This window comes from Phacochoerus africanus, chromosome 3 (genome assembly GCF_016906955.1).
Source record: "Phacochoerus africanus isolate WHEZ1 chromosome 3, ROS_Pafr_v1, whole genome shotgun sequence".
NCBI lineage: Eukaryota > Metazoa > Chordata > Mammalia > Artiodactyla > Suidae > Phacochoerus > Phacochoerus africanus.
The window spans coordinates 179365693-179382736 of NC_062546.1; positions in this window are offsets into that span (position 1 = coordinate 179365693).

The following is a 17044-nucleotide window of genomic DNA, read 5'->3' on the forward strand; positions in this document are numbered from 1 at the left end:
GAGGGGCAGGGAATGGTATGGACTGGGAATTTGGGGTTAATAGATACAAACTATTGTCTTTGAAATAAGTGCTATACAGCAGTGAGACCCTCGTGTATAGCACTGGGAACTATATCTAGTCACTTATGATGGAGCATGATAATATGAGAAAAAGCAATGTATATATGTACGTGTGACTGGGTCGCCTTGCCAAACTAGACCTTGAGCAAAATATTTCACCCCTCAGCCTCAGTTTCTTTCTCTGTAAACTAAGAGTGATAGAAAAACCTCTCAGCATTTTTGCAAGGGAAAAAAACATGTAAGTATATATTTTATAAATCATTTAGCCAGAAAATAAGGAAAACTGATCCTCACTTTGCAACATTTCTCCTATCAAACTTTCAACACTCTACTGATGAGACCATCTTTTAGTAGCCACTACATTATGCTATCATTTTTTTAAGAAAAATATATTCTTTTTATATTTCCTTAGAGTATAGAATCCAGACACAACCAAACTTCACATTATTGAATCCCAGATTTTTTTATCTCAGGGCTATTCTTCTCTGAGACCTGGGAGAAGACTATTGACATTACCTTATCTCAGTTTTACTTCTTTCCCTTAAAATCCTACATGTCCCCTTTCCTCTACCATGAATATTCTGTCTTAAAGGCTGTCACTCACCCTGAAAAATGAGTGAATATGGTTATTAACATGGAAAGTGAACTATCATCCCAAGGTCTTCCTCGTGCCTTTCTCAGAGCAAAAAGCAATATATGTACACACACACACACACAAAACCTGAAATGACTGCTGCCCCATATTTAGACATGCAAACTTAAAGAACTAATTATACTATGATAATTTCTCATTTGGGAACAATAAAAACTAAAACTTGAATGTGTCAAGTATTGAATACTAAAATCATTTGCAGTATAATCAGATCCCAGAGAGTGTTCTGAATACAAAGTTCTTGAGAAATTTCCTTCTATATCAGGCCATCACTTAGTTTTGAAAATTAGCTTTTACCTGTCATATTTTGGATATGTGACTCCTCCAGTAATTTCAGTAGTCAGAACAATTGCTTTGAAACAAAGAGGACAATTTTGGCATATACTCAAAGCTTTTATCTTAGAAATGAGATTCTCATTTTACCTGTAAATTTCAGATTAATATTTACCTATTAAATTTTCATATGATTAAGTTTTGATATTTGTCACATTTTAATAAATTAGATTAGATTTCCTAAATTTGCCTGATCGTAAAGATTATCTGGACCAATTGTTAAAAATACACATCATAGTGCTCTGTTGAATCAAAATCTCTGAGGAAAGGATCTGGGAATCTTAATTTTTAATAAGAACTTCTCAGCGACTGATAGAGAGGAAAGAGACCTAGATGGTTTGAAAAGACCTGTCATTCTGAATCCCCTGTGAATAAATGTTTGTCGTATAATATTCTGTTTATTTTAAAGCTGTGTACAAATTAGCAGATCCAATACATCCATGGGACAAAGAATGGATGGGCCCTCACAGGCAACAGTACAAGTATGCCACATTTAGAGATAAATCAGCCTCCTCACATTCAATTTCTAAGTTAATACTAAAATGATCAGCATCCAAAAATGTTTTGAGGTCATTGCCAGACATGTGTGATGACAATGATTCAGTGCAACTAAGCGAGTTGAGCAAAGGGAATAAGAGAATAATTTTTCTAGTCGCCTAGGTTAAATCAAAGCTTGATTGGTTGACCTTTGCAAAGTTACTTCTCTGTGCATCTCTTTCTTCAACTGTAAAAAGGAGATAATAATAGGTTCTGCCTCACAGCACAGGATTGTTGTGAGGATTGAGTACACTAATTCGTGTAAATCATTTGGAATAATAATAAGCATTATGTTAGAAATTCATATTATTACTATTACAATGTATTTATTTTTAAAGTATTTTTAGAGTAAGCTTATACAAAGGATTCTTACCATTCCATGAATAATTCAGGTATTGTACTTTATACTATTTATTTCACTTAATCCTCACATCATTTATTTGTGATTATTTTAACCCCATTTTATATGGTAAAATCAACCCAAAGTCATGAAATCACAAAGAAGTGCTTCAAAGCAAGTGTTATGATTGTTCATTACTAAGGGAGACCACATCCAACTGGCAACAATTAGTATTATTTACCAAAATTACTACACATATTTTTAACATTTTGCCATTAAGTTAATTTTCATAAGGTTTTGGCTTGGGTTTATGCATAGAGGGCTACTCTTTATTTGCAGCTTTGTTGAGTTTGGAATATTTTCATTAGTTTACATTTTCTAAGACATCACCCCTATGAGAAAGCATTTTTCTGAAAGATGGCGAAGGATGTGACTCCATTTAATTAGGACAAAGAAAGTCAAATAGATTAGCTCTCTAAGAACTGATATTTAAATGAAGTGGTCCATTGGAGCTGGCTGGAGAAAAGGGCTTTAAACTAAGTTTGAAGAAACTTTAGTTGAGAACTATCAGGGCAAGGAAGACAAGGCATTTTGAACCTCCTTAAATAAAACAATGCAAGGGTAAGAATACAAATTTAATGTTATTCATCACAGGAGACCTGTGAAATTATATCTTTCAATATTTTTAATTTGGAAATTAGATAAAACTTGAAACAAAGAAGTGAAAGGACCTCAAAAGTGCCTAGGAAAGAGTTACAGGACCAAAGAAACAAAGAATTTCCTTCCACACTTTTTTTTTTTTTTGGTGTTTTCAGGCTAGGGGTTGAATTGGAGTTGTAGATGCCAGCCACTCCAAAGCCACAGCAACTCAAGATCTGTGACCTATACCACAGCTCAGTGTATAGGTCTGTGACCTATACCACAGCTCAGTGTATAGGTCTGTGACCTATACCACTGCTCAGGGCAACACTGGATCCTTAACCCAAAGAGTGAGGCTAAGGATTGAAATTGTATCCTCATGGATACTAGTCAGGTTTTTGTTTGTTTGTTTGTTTGTTTTTTACCATTGAGCCACCATGGGAACTCACCTTGCCCAAAATTTTGCCCAAGGAGGACAAGGGCTTTCATTCCATTTGGGTCTCATCTAAAAGAAGTTTTTCTCAGTTAATTACATGTGCCCTGTATAAATCAGGAATGTCATAAATTCAAGAGCATTTTGCAATGATTTTCTAAGAAGAGAGTGCATGCTGCATTTAAGAGTCTATTTCCTTAAGTTGTGATTTGAGTAATGAGTAACGAGTAATGAGTAAATTTCTTGAGCACAAGGATGCTGGCCAGTTCAAATAGAGAAAGGTATCATAGCCCACACAATTTTTTCCATTCATTCAGAAAGCTTGCATTCTTTGGCAGAATGCAAAACTATAAATAAAACTTAGAAATATGCTGTTCTTAATCTGCTCACAGTTCTTAATTTAAAAGAACTGCTTTGAGAACAATTGGTAGAGTGTAATCAAAGACCTATCTATTAATCTGCTTTGTTGCATGAAAAATATTTCCTGCCTGCACTAGTTTGCTCAAGAGTTGCTAAAAAGAGTTCTCATTATGGCTCAGTGGGTTAAGGACACGAATAGTATCCAAATGGAGGCAGGTTCAATTCATGGCCTCCCTCAGTGGGTTAAAGATCTGGTGCTGTCACAAGCTGCAGTGTAGGTTTCAAATGCTGCTCAGGTCTAACATTTCTGTGGCTGTGACATAGGCTGGAAGCTCCAATTCAACCCCTAGCCTAGGAACTTCCATATGCTTTAGGTGAGGCCCTAAAAAGAAAAAAAAAAAAAAAGACTTGTTGCTAAGGAAAACTCAACTAGATATTATTCATTGTAGAAGAGAACCCAAGAGCAGCTTCTCAGAAACCATCAAACATAGTATTGTTAGCTTTTTTTATATTCTATACATCATCGAAATTATAGATGACCAATAATAATATTCCTAGTCTCCACGTGAGTTCAGAAACCAAATGAGAGCTACATACACCCAGGAAACTGAAAGACAGAAACTGGGCATTCCTTGTGAATTAACAGATTTACCATGTGTTCATTTATTGACACACCTGAATAAGATAGGCCTTCCTTCTTGGGGGACAAGATACTAACTTCAAAGGATAAGCTCATAACTCAGTGCAAACTACCACCAGGAGAAAAGATTAGAGAAAGGGGGAAGGAAGTATCTGAAACCAACCTGCCAAGTTCCTTTTTCCAAAGGCATAATGAGGTATGTCCTTCCTTGTCTTCAGAGGAAGGGTAACTGAAGAGGCAGAAAGCAAGAATGTAACTCTTACAGAAGTCTCTATGGAAAATGAGAAGATGGACACAAGAGTCTTCCCCTAAACTGAACATTAAGTTGATGCCATCTTGAATGGAAAACTCAAATTTATTGGCTATCTACTTTCTCAGAGATTATGTCAGGATAGTGTACAGTACTGAAATTGAAATTTTAAAATTGTAATAGCTTTGGATAAGTTTGAAGAACTTATCCACATGCAAGATTAGAATTCGACTGCAGTTCATATTTTGGTCCACATTCAAAAGTATTTCTTTTTTGAAAAGTTGGTGTGATTTGATTATATAAAAAACAGAGATATTCTAAAACAGTTTTTCAGAGTGAATCAAAAGATAACTAGAGTTCCCTTTGCAGCTTGATTAACGAACCTGACTGGGAGCCATGAGGATGCGGGTTTGATCTCTGGCCTCTCTCAGTGGGCTAAGGATCCAGTGTTACCATGAGCTGTGGTGTAGGTCACAGTCACAGCTTGGATCCAGCATTGCTGTGACTGTGGTGTAGGCCACTGGCTGCAGCTCTGATTTGACCCCTAGCCTGGGAATTTACATATGCTTTAGGTGCACCCTAAAAGCAAAAAAAAAAAAAATTTTTTAAATAACTAAAGGAATTCCCTGGTGGCTCCATGTGTTAATGATCCGGCATTGTCACTGCTATGGCTCTGGTTACTGTTGGGGCGAGGGTCTTATCTCTGGCCAGGGAACTTCTGCATGCCTCAGGCATATCCAAAAAATATCTCATTGATAAAGAACAAATTCATATTGCATCTGAATGGAATTCCCTATATTTCTTTTTTTACCTCATCTTTCAAGACCAAATATTTCCAAATAGTTCTCAATGAGAAATTAAAATCTGGATCTCCTTTGAAGGAGAATATATAAGGAAAAAGAATTATTGTTAAAGGGTGAGTGAAGGTAAATATGAGGAGCAAGGCTGAATGTATACTTCAGAAACACTTCAAATTTCAATATCTTTCCAATCTTAAAAATAGCCATGCAGATGAAAAGAAATGTTAATTCAAAAATAGTGTTTGTTGACAATAAATCACTTGCTATTTATAGTGAAGGCAGAAGTTTTTAAAGCTAAAGATAAAATTGATCTTCTAGCACTAAAAGATGCATAGCAGAATGTGGCAGGACAGGGGTTACACATTGAACAAGATTAGGCTTTGGATTCCCAAAGTAGAAAGAACATGTTCAGCAGGAATGGTTTTTAAGTTGCCTGTTGGGCTGTTTTAGAAGCAATTCTGTTTATCTTTGGCATCAGCTATGGTTCTGAGATTGGAGAATTTTAGTCAAGAAAAAAAAAGAGAAATAACTGGATTCTAAAATATTCTTGTTGGTAAAATGAACTGTAACATGGCTTTTATTAAACATAGATGGCTTAGTTTTTTTTAATTTTTATGTAGTGATGTTATTTTTAAGCTTGACTTTTATAAATTTGTGTTAAATATAAAAATCCTATTAATACTTTAAAAATATTTTTAAAAATATATTTTATTTTCCATTATTTCCTAAAACCTAATATTTATTTGTTTATTTATTTTTGTCTTTTTAGGGCCACACACACAGCATATTGAAGTTCCCAGGCTAGGGGTTGAATCAGAGCTGCAGCTGCCAGCTTATACCACAGCAATGTGGGATCCAAGCTGCATCTGCGACCTACACCACAGGTCAAGGAAATGCCAGATTCTGAACCTTGAGCTGGGCCAGGAATCGAACCTCTATCCTCATGGATAATATTTGGGTTTGTTACCACTAGCCACAATGGGAACTCCCTAATTCTTAATTTTTTTCTTTTTGTGCTTTTATTTTTTATTTATTATTATTATTTTTAATTGTTATTTCCTCAATACAATTTTCTTTTTTACTCTACAGCACGGTGACCCAGTTACACATACTATTATGGACACATTCTATTTTCGCACATTATCATGCTCCATATGTGACCAGACATAGTTCCCGGTGCTACACAACAGGATCTCATTGCTAATCCATTCCAAAGGCAATAGTTTGTATCTATTAACCCCAAACTCCCCAACTAACCCATGCCCTCCCCCTACCCCTTGGCAACCACAAGTCTATTCTGCAAGTCCATGATTTTCTTTTCTGTGGAAAGGTTCATTTGTGCCTTATATTAGATTCCAGAAATAAGTGATATCATATGGTATTTGTCTTTATCTTTCAGACTTACTTCACTCAGGATGAGAGTCTCTAGTTCCATCCATGTTGCTGCAAATGGCATTATTTCATTCTATTTTATGGCTGAGTAGTATTCCATTGTATATATATACCACTTCTTCTTAATCCAGTTACCTGTTGATGGACATTTGGGTTGTTTCCATGTCTTCACTATTGTGAACAGAGCTGCTATGAACATATGGGTGCATGTGTCTTTTTCAAGGAAATCTTTGGATATATGCCCAAGAGTGGGATTATTGGGTCATATGGTAGGTAGTTCTATGTATAGATTTCTAAGGTATCTCCATACTGATCTCCATAGTGGTTGTACCAGCTTACGTTTCCACCAACAGTGAAGAAGGGTTTCCTTTTCTCCACACCCCATACAGCATTTGTTATTTGTGGACTTATTAATGATGGCCATTCTGACTGGTGTGAGGTGGTATCTCATGGTAGTTTTGATTTGCATTTCTCTAATGATCAGGGATGTTGAGCATTTTTTCAAGTGCTTGTTGGCCATCTGTACATCTTCCTTGGAAAAATGTCTATTCAGGACTTTTTTTGTCCATTTCTCCATTGGGTTGTTGGCTTTTTTGCTATTGAGTGCATAAGTCGCTTGTATATTCTAGAGATTAAGCCCTTGTGAGTTGCATCATTTGAAACTGTTTTATCCATTTATGTCAGTTGTCTTTTTGTTTCCCTTTTGGTTTCCTTTGCTGTGCAAAATATTATCAGTTTGTGAGGTCCCATTGGTTTATTTTTGCTCTTATTTCTATTGCTTTTGGAGACTGACCTGAGAAAATATTCATGAGGTTGATGTCAGAGAATGCTTTGCCTATGTTCTCTTCCAGGAGTTTGATGGTGTCTTGTCTTATGTTAAGTCTTTAAGCCATTTTGAGTGTATTATGTGCATGATGTGAGGGTGTGTTCTAGTTTCATTGATTTACATGTGGCTGTCCAGGTTTCCCAGCACCACTTGCTGAAAAGACTGTCTCTTTCCATTTTATGCTCTTGCCTCCTTTGTCAAAGATTAATTGACCACTGGTGTCTGGGATTATTTCTGGGTTCTCTCTTCTGTTCCATTGGTCTGTCTGTCTGTTTTGGTACCAGTGTCACACTGTCTTGATGACTGTGGCTTTGTAATATTGCCTGAAGTCTGGGAGAGTTATGCCTCCTGCTTTGTTTTTGTTCCTCAGAATTGCTTTGGCAATTCTGGGTCTTTTGTGGTTTCACACAAATGTTTGGATTGTTTGTTCCAGTTCTGTGAAAAGTGGCATGGGTAATTTGATAGGGATTGCATTGAATCTGTAGACTGCTTTGGGTAGTATGGCCATTTTTATGATGTTAATTCTTCCAACCCAGGAGCATGGAATATCTTTGCATTTCTTTGCATCCCCTTTAATTTCCTTGATTAATATTTTATACTTCTCAGCATACAAGGCTTTCACCTCTTTGGTCAGGCTTATTCCCATGTGTTTGATTTTTTTCAGGTGCAATTTTAGAAGGTATTGTATTTTTTTGTATTCCTTTTCTAATATTTCATTGTTAGTATACAGAAATACAACTGATTTCTGAATTTTAATCTTATATCCTGCTACTTGCTGAATTTGTTGATCAGTTGGAGTAGTTTTTAGGTTGAGTCCTTAGAAATTTCTATATATAATATCATTTCATCTGCATACAGTGACAGTTTTACCTCTTCTCTTCCTATTTGGATATTTTATTTCTTTTGTTTGTTTGATCACTGTGGCTAGGACTTCCAATACTATGTTGAATAAAAGCAGTGAGAGTGGGCATGCTTGTCTTGTTCCAGATTTTAGTGGGAAGGCTTTCAGCTTTTTTCCATTGAGTATTACATTTGCTGTGGGTTTGTCATAAATGGCTTTGATTATGTTAAGGTATGTTCCCTCTATACCCACTTTAGTAAGAGTTTTGATCCTGAATGGATGTTGGACTTTGTCAAATGCTTTTTCTGCATCTATTGAGATGATCATGTGGTTTTTGATACTTCTTTTTTTTTTGATGTGGTATATGACATTGATTGATTTGCGTATGTTGAACCATCCTTGTGAACCTGGGATGAATCCCACTTGGTCATGTCCTCTGTTCTTTTTTATATGTTGTAGCACTCAATTGGCTAAAATTTTGTTAAGAAAATTTGCATCTATATTTATCAAAGATATTGGCCTATAGTTTTTTTGGGGGGGGTATCTTTTTCTGGTTTTGGAATTAGGGTTATGGTGTCATCATAGAATTTCTTTGGGAGTGTTCCTTCTTCTTCAATCTTTTGAAAAAGTTTAAGGAGGATGGGTATAAGTTCCTTTTTATACATTTGGTAGAATTCACCTGTGAAGCCATCTGGTCCTGGACTTTTATTTGTAGGGAGTGTTTTGATGTTATTTTCAATTTAATTTCTAGTGATTAGTCTGCTAGTTGATCTATTTCTTCTTGATTCAGTTTTGGCAGGCTTTAAGTCTCTAGAAAATTGTCCATTTCTTCCAGTTCATCAAATTTGTTGGAATACAATTGTTCATAGTATTCTCTCTTGGTTTTTTGTATTTCTGTAGTATCCATTGTGATTTCTTTTTCATTTCCTATTTTGTTTATTTGAGTTTTTTTCCTCTCCTCTTCTTGGTGAGTCTGGCCAGAGGTTTGTCAATTTTGTTTACCTTTTCAAAGAACCAGCTCTTGGTTTTATGGATTTTTTCAGTTGTTTTTTTAATCTTTATTTTAGAGATTTTCTCTTTGACCTTTATGATTTCCTTCCTCCTGCTGACTTTAGGTTTTGTTTGTTCTTCTTTTTGTAATTCATTTAGGTGGTGGGTTAAGTTGTTGATTTGAGATTTTTTCTTCTTTTTTGAGGAAAGCCTGTATTGCTATGAATTTCTCTCTGAGCACTGCTTTTGCAGCATCCCATAGATTATGAGCGGATATGTCTTCATTATCATTTGTCTTAAGATATTTTTTAATTTCCTTCTTGATTTCCTCATTGACCCATTGGTTTTTTAGTAGCATGTTGTTTAGTCTCCATGTAGTAAGCTTTTTCTCATTTCTTTTCCTGCAGTTGATTTCTACTTTCATGCCATTGTGGTCAGAGAAGATACTTGAAATAATTTCTCTACTCTTAAAGTTGTTGAGGTTATCTTTATGCCCCAGTATGTGATAGATCCTTGAGAATGTTCCATGTGCTCTTGTGAAGAATGTATATTCTGTTTTTTTTGGATGTAATGTCCTAAAAATGTCAATTAAGTCTAACTTTTCTATTGTGTCATTTAGGATCCCTGTTGTCTTATTGATTTTCTGTCTAGAGGATCTGTCCATTGTTGTGAGTGGGGTGTTAATGTCTCCTAGTATGATTGTATTCCCATCAATTTCTCCTTTTATGTCTGTTAGTATTTGTTGTAGGTATCTGGGTGGTCCTATATTAGGGGGCATATATATTGACAATTGTAATATCCTCTTCTTGAATGGGTCCTTTAACCAATAAATAGTCTCCTTCTTTGTCTTTCTTTATGGCCTTCATTTTAAAGTCTATTTTGTCTGATACAAGTATTGCAACTCCTGCTTTCCTATTTTGTCCATTGGCATGAAATATATTTTCCCATCCCCTCCCTTTCAATCTATATGTGTCCTTTGCTCTAAGGTGAGTTTCTTGTAGGCAGCAGATTGAAGGTTTTTGCTTTTTTATCCAATCTGCCACTCTGTGTCTTTTTATTGGAGCATTTAGTCCATTGACATTCAAGGTGATTTTTGATAGATACATATTTATTGCCATTTTAAACCTTGTTTTCCAGTTGATTCTATGTTTCTCTTCTTTTCTTTTTTGGTTTGGATAGTTTCCATTTATTTTATGCTTGAGTACTTTTCTTTTCAGTTTTTGTGAATGTAATGTTTGGTTTTGATTTGTGGTTGCCCTGTATTTTAAGCACTTTAAGCCCTTCCTTTATCTGCTTGCTTTTGTGTGATAGTCATATAGGCTCAGACTCATCATTAAAATAAAACAAAGAGTTTATATTTTCCTACTTTCCTTCCCCACATTATATGATTTTGATGTCTTTTTTTTTTTAACATCTTCATGTTTAGATGTGTAATATGGCTTATTTAAGTGGTTGCTTTCCAATTGTAGTTTTCTCCATCCTAATTCTTCTATCTCTCTCTCTTTTTTTTAATTTAGAGACGCCCTTTAAAAATTAAAAATTTCTTTTAGAATGGGTTTAGTATTGCTGTACTCTTTTAGCTTTTGACTGTTGGAGAAATTCTTTATTTACCCTTCTAATTTAAATGATATTCTTGCTGGATAGGTTATTCTAGGTTGCAATTTTTTTTCCTTTCAGCACTTTAAATATATATTGCCACTCCCTTCTGGCCTGTAGTGTTTCTGTAGAAAAATCAGCTGATAGCCTTATGGAGGTTCCCTTATAATCAATGCTTTGCTTTTCTCTTGCTGCCTTTAGAATCCTCTCTTTAACTTTTTCTATTTTCATTATAATATGTCTTGGTGCGGGCCTGTTTGGGTTCAGCTTGTTTGGGGCCCTCTGTACTTCCTATATCTTGATATCAGTATGCTTTAGATTTGGAAAGTTTTCAGGAATAATTTCTTCAAATATATTTTCAATCCCCTTTTCTTTTTCTTCTCCTTCTGGAATTCCTATTGTATGTAGATTGACCTGCTTTATGTTATCTCATAGGTCTCTTATATTGCTGTCATGTTTTTTCATTTGGTTTTCTGTCTGCTATCCTGATTGGGTGATTTCCATTATTTTATCTTCCACATCACTAATGAATTCCTCTGCAGTATTCATTCTACTCTTTCTTGCCTTAAGCTCAGCTTGTATCTCTGCAAGTGAATTTTCTAGTTTTTCTTGGCTCCTCCTTATATTTTCTAGTTCCTTTCTAAAGCGGTCTGCATTAATGGTTTTTTTTTTTTGTCCTTATAACTTCCTTTATTTTTTTTTAATATTTTTTTTATTTTCCCACTGTAGAGCAAGGGGGTCAGGTTATCCTTACATGTATACATTACAATTACATTTTCCCCCCAGCCTTTCTTCTGTTGCAACATGAGTATCTAGACAAAGTTCTCAATGCTATTCAGCAGGATCTCCTTGTAAATCTATTCTAAGTTGTGTCTGATAAGCCCAAACTCCCGATCCCTCCCACTCGCTCCCCCTCCCATCAGGCAGCCACAAGTCTCTTCTCCAAGTCCATGATTTTCTTTTCTAAGGAGATGTTCATTTGTGCTGGATATTAGATTCTAGTTATAAGTGATATCATATGGTATTTGTCTTTGTCTTTCTGGCTCATTTCACTCAGTATGAGATTCTCTAGTTCTATCCATGTTGCTGCAAATGGCATTATGTCATTCTTCTTTATGGCTGAGTAGTATTCCATTGTGTATATATACCACCTCTTCCGAATCCAATCGTCTGTCGATGGACATTTGGGTTGTTTCCATGTCTTGGCTATTGTGAATAGTGCTACAATGAACATGCGGGTGCACGTGTCTCTTTTAAGTAGAGTTTTGTCCGGATAGATGCCCAAGAGTGGGATTGCGGGGTCACATGGAAGTTCTATGTATAGGTTTCTAAGGTATCTCCAAACTGTTCTCCATAGTGGCTGTACCAGTTTCCATTCCCACCAACAGTGCAGGAGGGTTCCCTTTTCTCCACAGCCCCTCTAGCACTTGTTATTTGTGGATTTATGAATGATGGCCATTCTGACTGGTGTGAGGTGATATCTCATGGTAGTTTTGATTTGCATTTCTCTTATAATCAGTGATGTTGAGCATTTTTTCATGTGTTTGTTGGCCATCTGTATATCTTCTTTGGAGAAATGTCTATTCAGGTCTTTTGCCCATTTTTCCATTGATTGATTGGTTTTTTTGCTGTTGGGCTGTATAAGTTGCTTATATATTCTAGAGATTATGCCCTTGTCAGTTGCATCATTTGAAACTATTTTCTCCCATTCTGTAAGTTGTCTTTTTGTTTTCTTTTTGGTTTCCTTTGCTGTGCAAAAGCTTTTCAGTTTGATGAGGTCCCATGGGTTTATTTTTGCTCTAATTTCTATTGCTTTGGGAGACTGACCTGAGAAAATATTCATGATGTTGATGTCAGAGAGTGTTTTGCCTATGTTTTCTTCTAGGAGTTTGATGGTGTCCTGTCGTATATTTAAGTCTTTCAGCCATTTGGAGTTTATGTTTGTGCATGGTGTGAGGGTGTGTTCTAGTTTCATTGCTTTGCATGCAGCTGTCCAGGTTTCCCAGCAATGCTTGCTGAATAGACTTTCTTTTTCCCATTGGATGTTCTTGCCTCCCTTGTCAAAGATTAATTGACCATAGGTGTCAGGGTTGATTTCCGGATTCTCTATTCTGTTCCATTGGTCTGTCTGTTTTGATACCAGTACCACACTGTTTTGATGACTGTGGCTTTGTAGTATTTCTTGAAGTCTGGGAGAGTTATGCCTCCTGCTTGGTTTTTGTTTCTCAGGATTGCTTTGGCGATTCTGGGTCTTTTGTGGTTCCATATAAATGTTTGGATTGTTTGTTCTACTTCTGTGAAAAATGTCATGGGTCATTTGATAGGGATTGCATTGAATCTGTAGATTGCTTTGGGTAGGATGGCCATTTTTACAATATTGATTTTCCCAATCTAGGAACATGGAATATCTTTCCATTTCTTTACATCTTCTTTGATTTCTTTGATTAAAGTTTTATAGTTCTCGGCATATAGGTCCTTTCCCTCCTTGGTCAGGTGTATTCCGAGGTATTTGATTTTGTGAGGTGCAATTTTAAAAGGTATTATATTTTTGTATTCCCTTTCTAATAGTTCCTTGCTGGTATACAGAAATGCAACTGACTTCTGTATGTTAATCTTATATGCTGCTACTTTGCTGAATTTATTAATCAGTTCAAGGAGTTTTGGGGTTGAGTCCTTAGGGTTTTCTATGTATAGTATCATGTCATCTGCATACAGTGACAGTTTGATCTCTTCTCTTCCTATATGGATGCCTTTTATTTCTTTTGTTTGTCTAATTGCTGTGGCTAGGACTTCCAAAACGATGTTGAAGAGCAGTGGTGAGAGTGGGCATCCCTGTCTTGTTCCCGATTTGAGGGAGAAGGCTTTCAGTTTTTCCCCATTAAGCATTATATTTGCTGTGGGTTTCTCATAAATGGCTTTGATTATATTCAGGAATGTTCCCTCTGTACCCACTTTGGTAAGGGTCTTGATCATGAATGGATGTTGGACTTTGTCAAATGCTTTTTCTGCATCTATTGAGATGATCATATGATTTTTGACTTTTTTTTGTTAATGTGGTGTATGATGCTGATTGATTTGCGTATGTTGAACCATCCTTGTGAACCTGGGATGAACCCAACCTGGTCATGGTGTATAATTTTTTTGATATGTTGTTGGATTCGGTTGGCTAAGATTTTGTTGAGAATTTTTGCATCTATATTCATCAATGATATTGGGCAATAGTTTTCTTTTTTGGTGGTATCTCTGTCTGGTTTTGGAATGAGGGTGATGGTGGCATCATAGAATGTCTTTGGGAGTATTCCTTCTTCTTCAACCTTTTGAAAGAGTTTAAGGAGGATGGGCACCAATTCCTCTTTATATGTTTGATAGAATTCACCTGTGAAGCCATCTGGTCCTGGACTTTTATTTGTAGGGAGTGATTTTATGACCTCTTCAGTTTCATTTCTAGTGATCGGTCTGTTCAGTTGGTCTGTTTCTACTTGATTCAGTTTTGGCAGGCTGTAAGATTCTAGAAAATTGTCCATTTCTTCCAGATTGTCAAACTTGTTGCCATACAGTTGTTCATAGTATTCTCTTATGGTTTTTTGTATTTCTGCTGTATCCGTTGTGATTTCTCCTTTTTCCTTTATAATTTTGGTTATTTGGGTTCTTTCTCTCCTCTTTTTAGTGAGTCTGGCCAGGGGTTTGTCAATTTTGTTCACCTTTTCAAAGAACCAGCTCTTGGTTTTATTCATTTTCCCTATTGTTTTTTGAGTCTCTATTTTATTGATTTCTTCTTTGATCTTTATAATTTCCTTCCTTCTGCTGACTTTAGGCCTTTTTTGTTCTTCTTTTTCTAATTCCTTTAGGTGGAGGGTTAAGTTGTCCATTTGGGATCTTTCTTTCTTTTTTTGAGAAAGGCCTGTATTGCAATAAATTTCCCTCTGAGCACTGCTTTCGCAGCATCCCATAGATTTTGAGCGGTTGTGTCTTCATTATCATTTGTTTCAAGGTAGTTTTTAATTTCCTTCTTGATTTCCTCATTGACCCATTGGTTTTTTGGTAGCATGTTGTTTAGTCTCCATGCAGTAGGTTTTTTCTCTTTCCTTTTCCCATGGTTGATTTCTAATTTCATGGCATTGTGGTCAGAGAAGATACTTGAGATAATTTCTATGCTCCTAAATTTATTGAGATTAGCTTTGTGTCCCAAGATGTGGTCGATTCTTGAGAATGTTCCATGAGCATTTGAGAAGAATGTGTATTCTGCTTTTTTTGGATGTAGTGTCCTGAAGATATCCATTAAGTCTAACTTTTCTATTGTTTCCTTTAGGATCTCTGTTGCTTTATTGGTTTTCTGTCTAGAGGATCTGTCCATTGATGTAAGGGGGGTATTAAGGTCTCCTACTATGATTGTATTCTCATCAATATCTCCCTTTATGTCTGTTCATATTTGTTGTATGTATCTGGGTGCTCCTATATTTGGGGCATATGTGTTGACGATAGTAACATCCTCTCCTTGGATGGATCCCTTAATCCTTAAGTAGTGTCCTTCTTTGTCTTTCTTTATGTCTTTTGTTTTAAAGTCTATTTTGTCTGATATGAGCGTTGCGACTCCTGCTTTTCTGTCATGTCTATTGGCGTGAAATAGTTTTCCCCACCCTTTCACTTTCAATCTATATGTATCTTTTGTCCTAAGGTGAGTTTCTTGTAGGCAGCATATTGAAGGTTTTTGCCTTTTTATCCACTCAGCCACTCTGTGTCTTTTGATTGGGGCATTCAGTCCATTGACATTTAAGGTGATAATTGATAGATGATTATTTATTGCCATTTGAACCTCATGTTCCAGGTGATTCTATGGTTCTCCATTCTTCCTTTCTTTTTTTTTTTTTTTTTTGGTTGGATGGTCTCTTGTTATTATCTGCTTGAGTGTATTTTTTTTTTTTTTTGCAAATGCAATATTTGGTTTTGGCTTGTGGTTACCCTGTTTTTTAAGTATGCTAACCCCTTCCCATCATTGTGTGTTTTAGCCTGATGGTCCTGTAAGTTCAAACACTTCATTACTATATTAAAATTAAGAAGAGAAATATACAAACAAACAAAAAGGGTTATTTACTTCCTAACATCCCTTGCCCACATTTTATGGTTTTGATGACTCTTTTTTATTTTTTTCTTTTTAATTTTATTTCATTTGAGGCCTGTTCATGATTAAATCTGTATGCTGGCTTATTTGAGTGACTACTCTCTGATTGCGGTTTCTTCAGTCCTAGTTCTTCCTCTTCTTCTTTTCTTTTCTTTTCTTTTTTCTTCCCTTTCCTTCCTTTCTTTTTGGTTTAGAGAAGCCCTTTCAATATTTCCTTTAACCTGGGTTTTTTGTTGCTGTATTCTTTAAGTTTTTGTTTGTTGGAAAAAATTTCCCCTTCTATTTTAAATGATATTCTTGCTGGAAAGAGTATTCCAGGTTGCATATTTTTTCCTTTGAGCACTTTAAATATCTCTTGCCATTCCCTCCTGGCCTGTAGTGTTTCTGTAGAGAAGTCAGCTGATATTCTTATGGGGGTTCCCTTGTAGGTAACATTCTGTTTTTCTCTTGCTGCCTTTAGGATCCTCTCTTTATCACTAACTTTTGCCATATTTATTATGATGTGTCTTGCTGTGGGTCTATTTGGGTTCAGTTGTTTGGCGCCCTCGGTGCTTCTTGTATCTTGAACCCAGCAGCCTTTAGATTTGGGAAGTTTCCAGTGATAATTTCTTCAAATATATTTTCCATCCCCTTATCTTTTTCTACTCCTTCTGGAATTCCTATTATGCGTAGATTGGCCCACTTTATATTATCCCATAGGTCTCCTATATTGCTTTCCAGTTTTTTGATTCGGTTTTCTGTCTGTTGACCGGATTGAGTGATTTCCATTCTTCTATCTTCCATATCACTGATTCGTTCTTCTGCATTATTCATTCTGGTTTTTACTGCCCCTAGTTCAGGTTGCATCTCTGCAAATGAATGTTCTAGTTTTTCTTGGCTCCTCCTTATATTTTCTAGTTCCTTTCTGAGGGTATCTGCATTACTGTTCATATCTTCTCTTAATTCCTTCAGTATTTTCACTATTTCTCTTTTGAACTCCAGGTCTGTCTGACTGCAGAGATCTGTTTCATTGTTGACTGTTTTAGGTGAGTTCTCCTGTTGGTTTGACTGGGGGTGGTTTCTCAGCTTCTTCATCTTGCTTGTTTTCTTGCTTGTTTTCTTTCTCCTGAGGGAGTTGTACTCTCCGTTATCGGGCAGTGTTTGCCTTGTCACTGCCATGGAATATTTCCTGAGGGCTGGCATTGTTGGTCAATCTTTTTTGAGGCAGTGTGGCTTTTCTGGATTGTTGATGGGGCT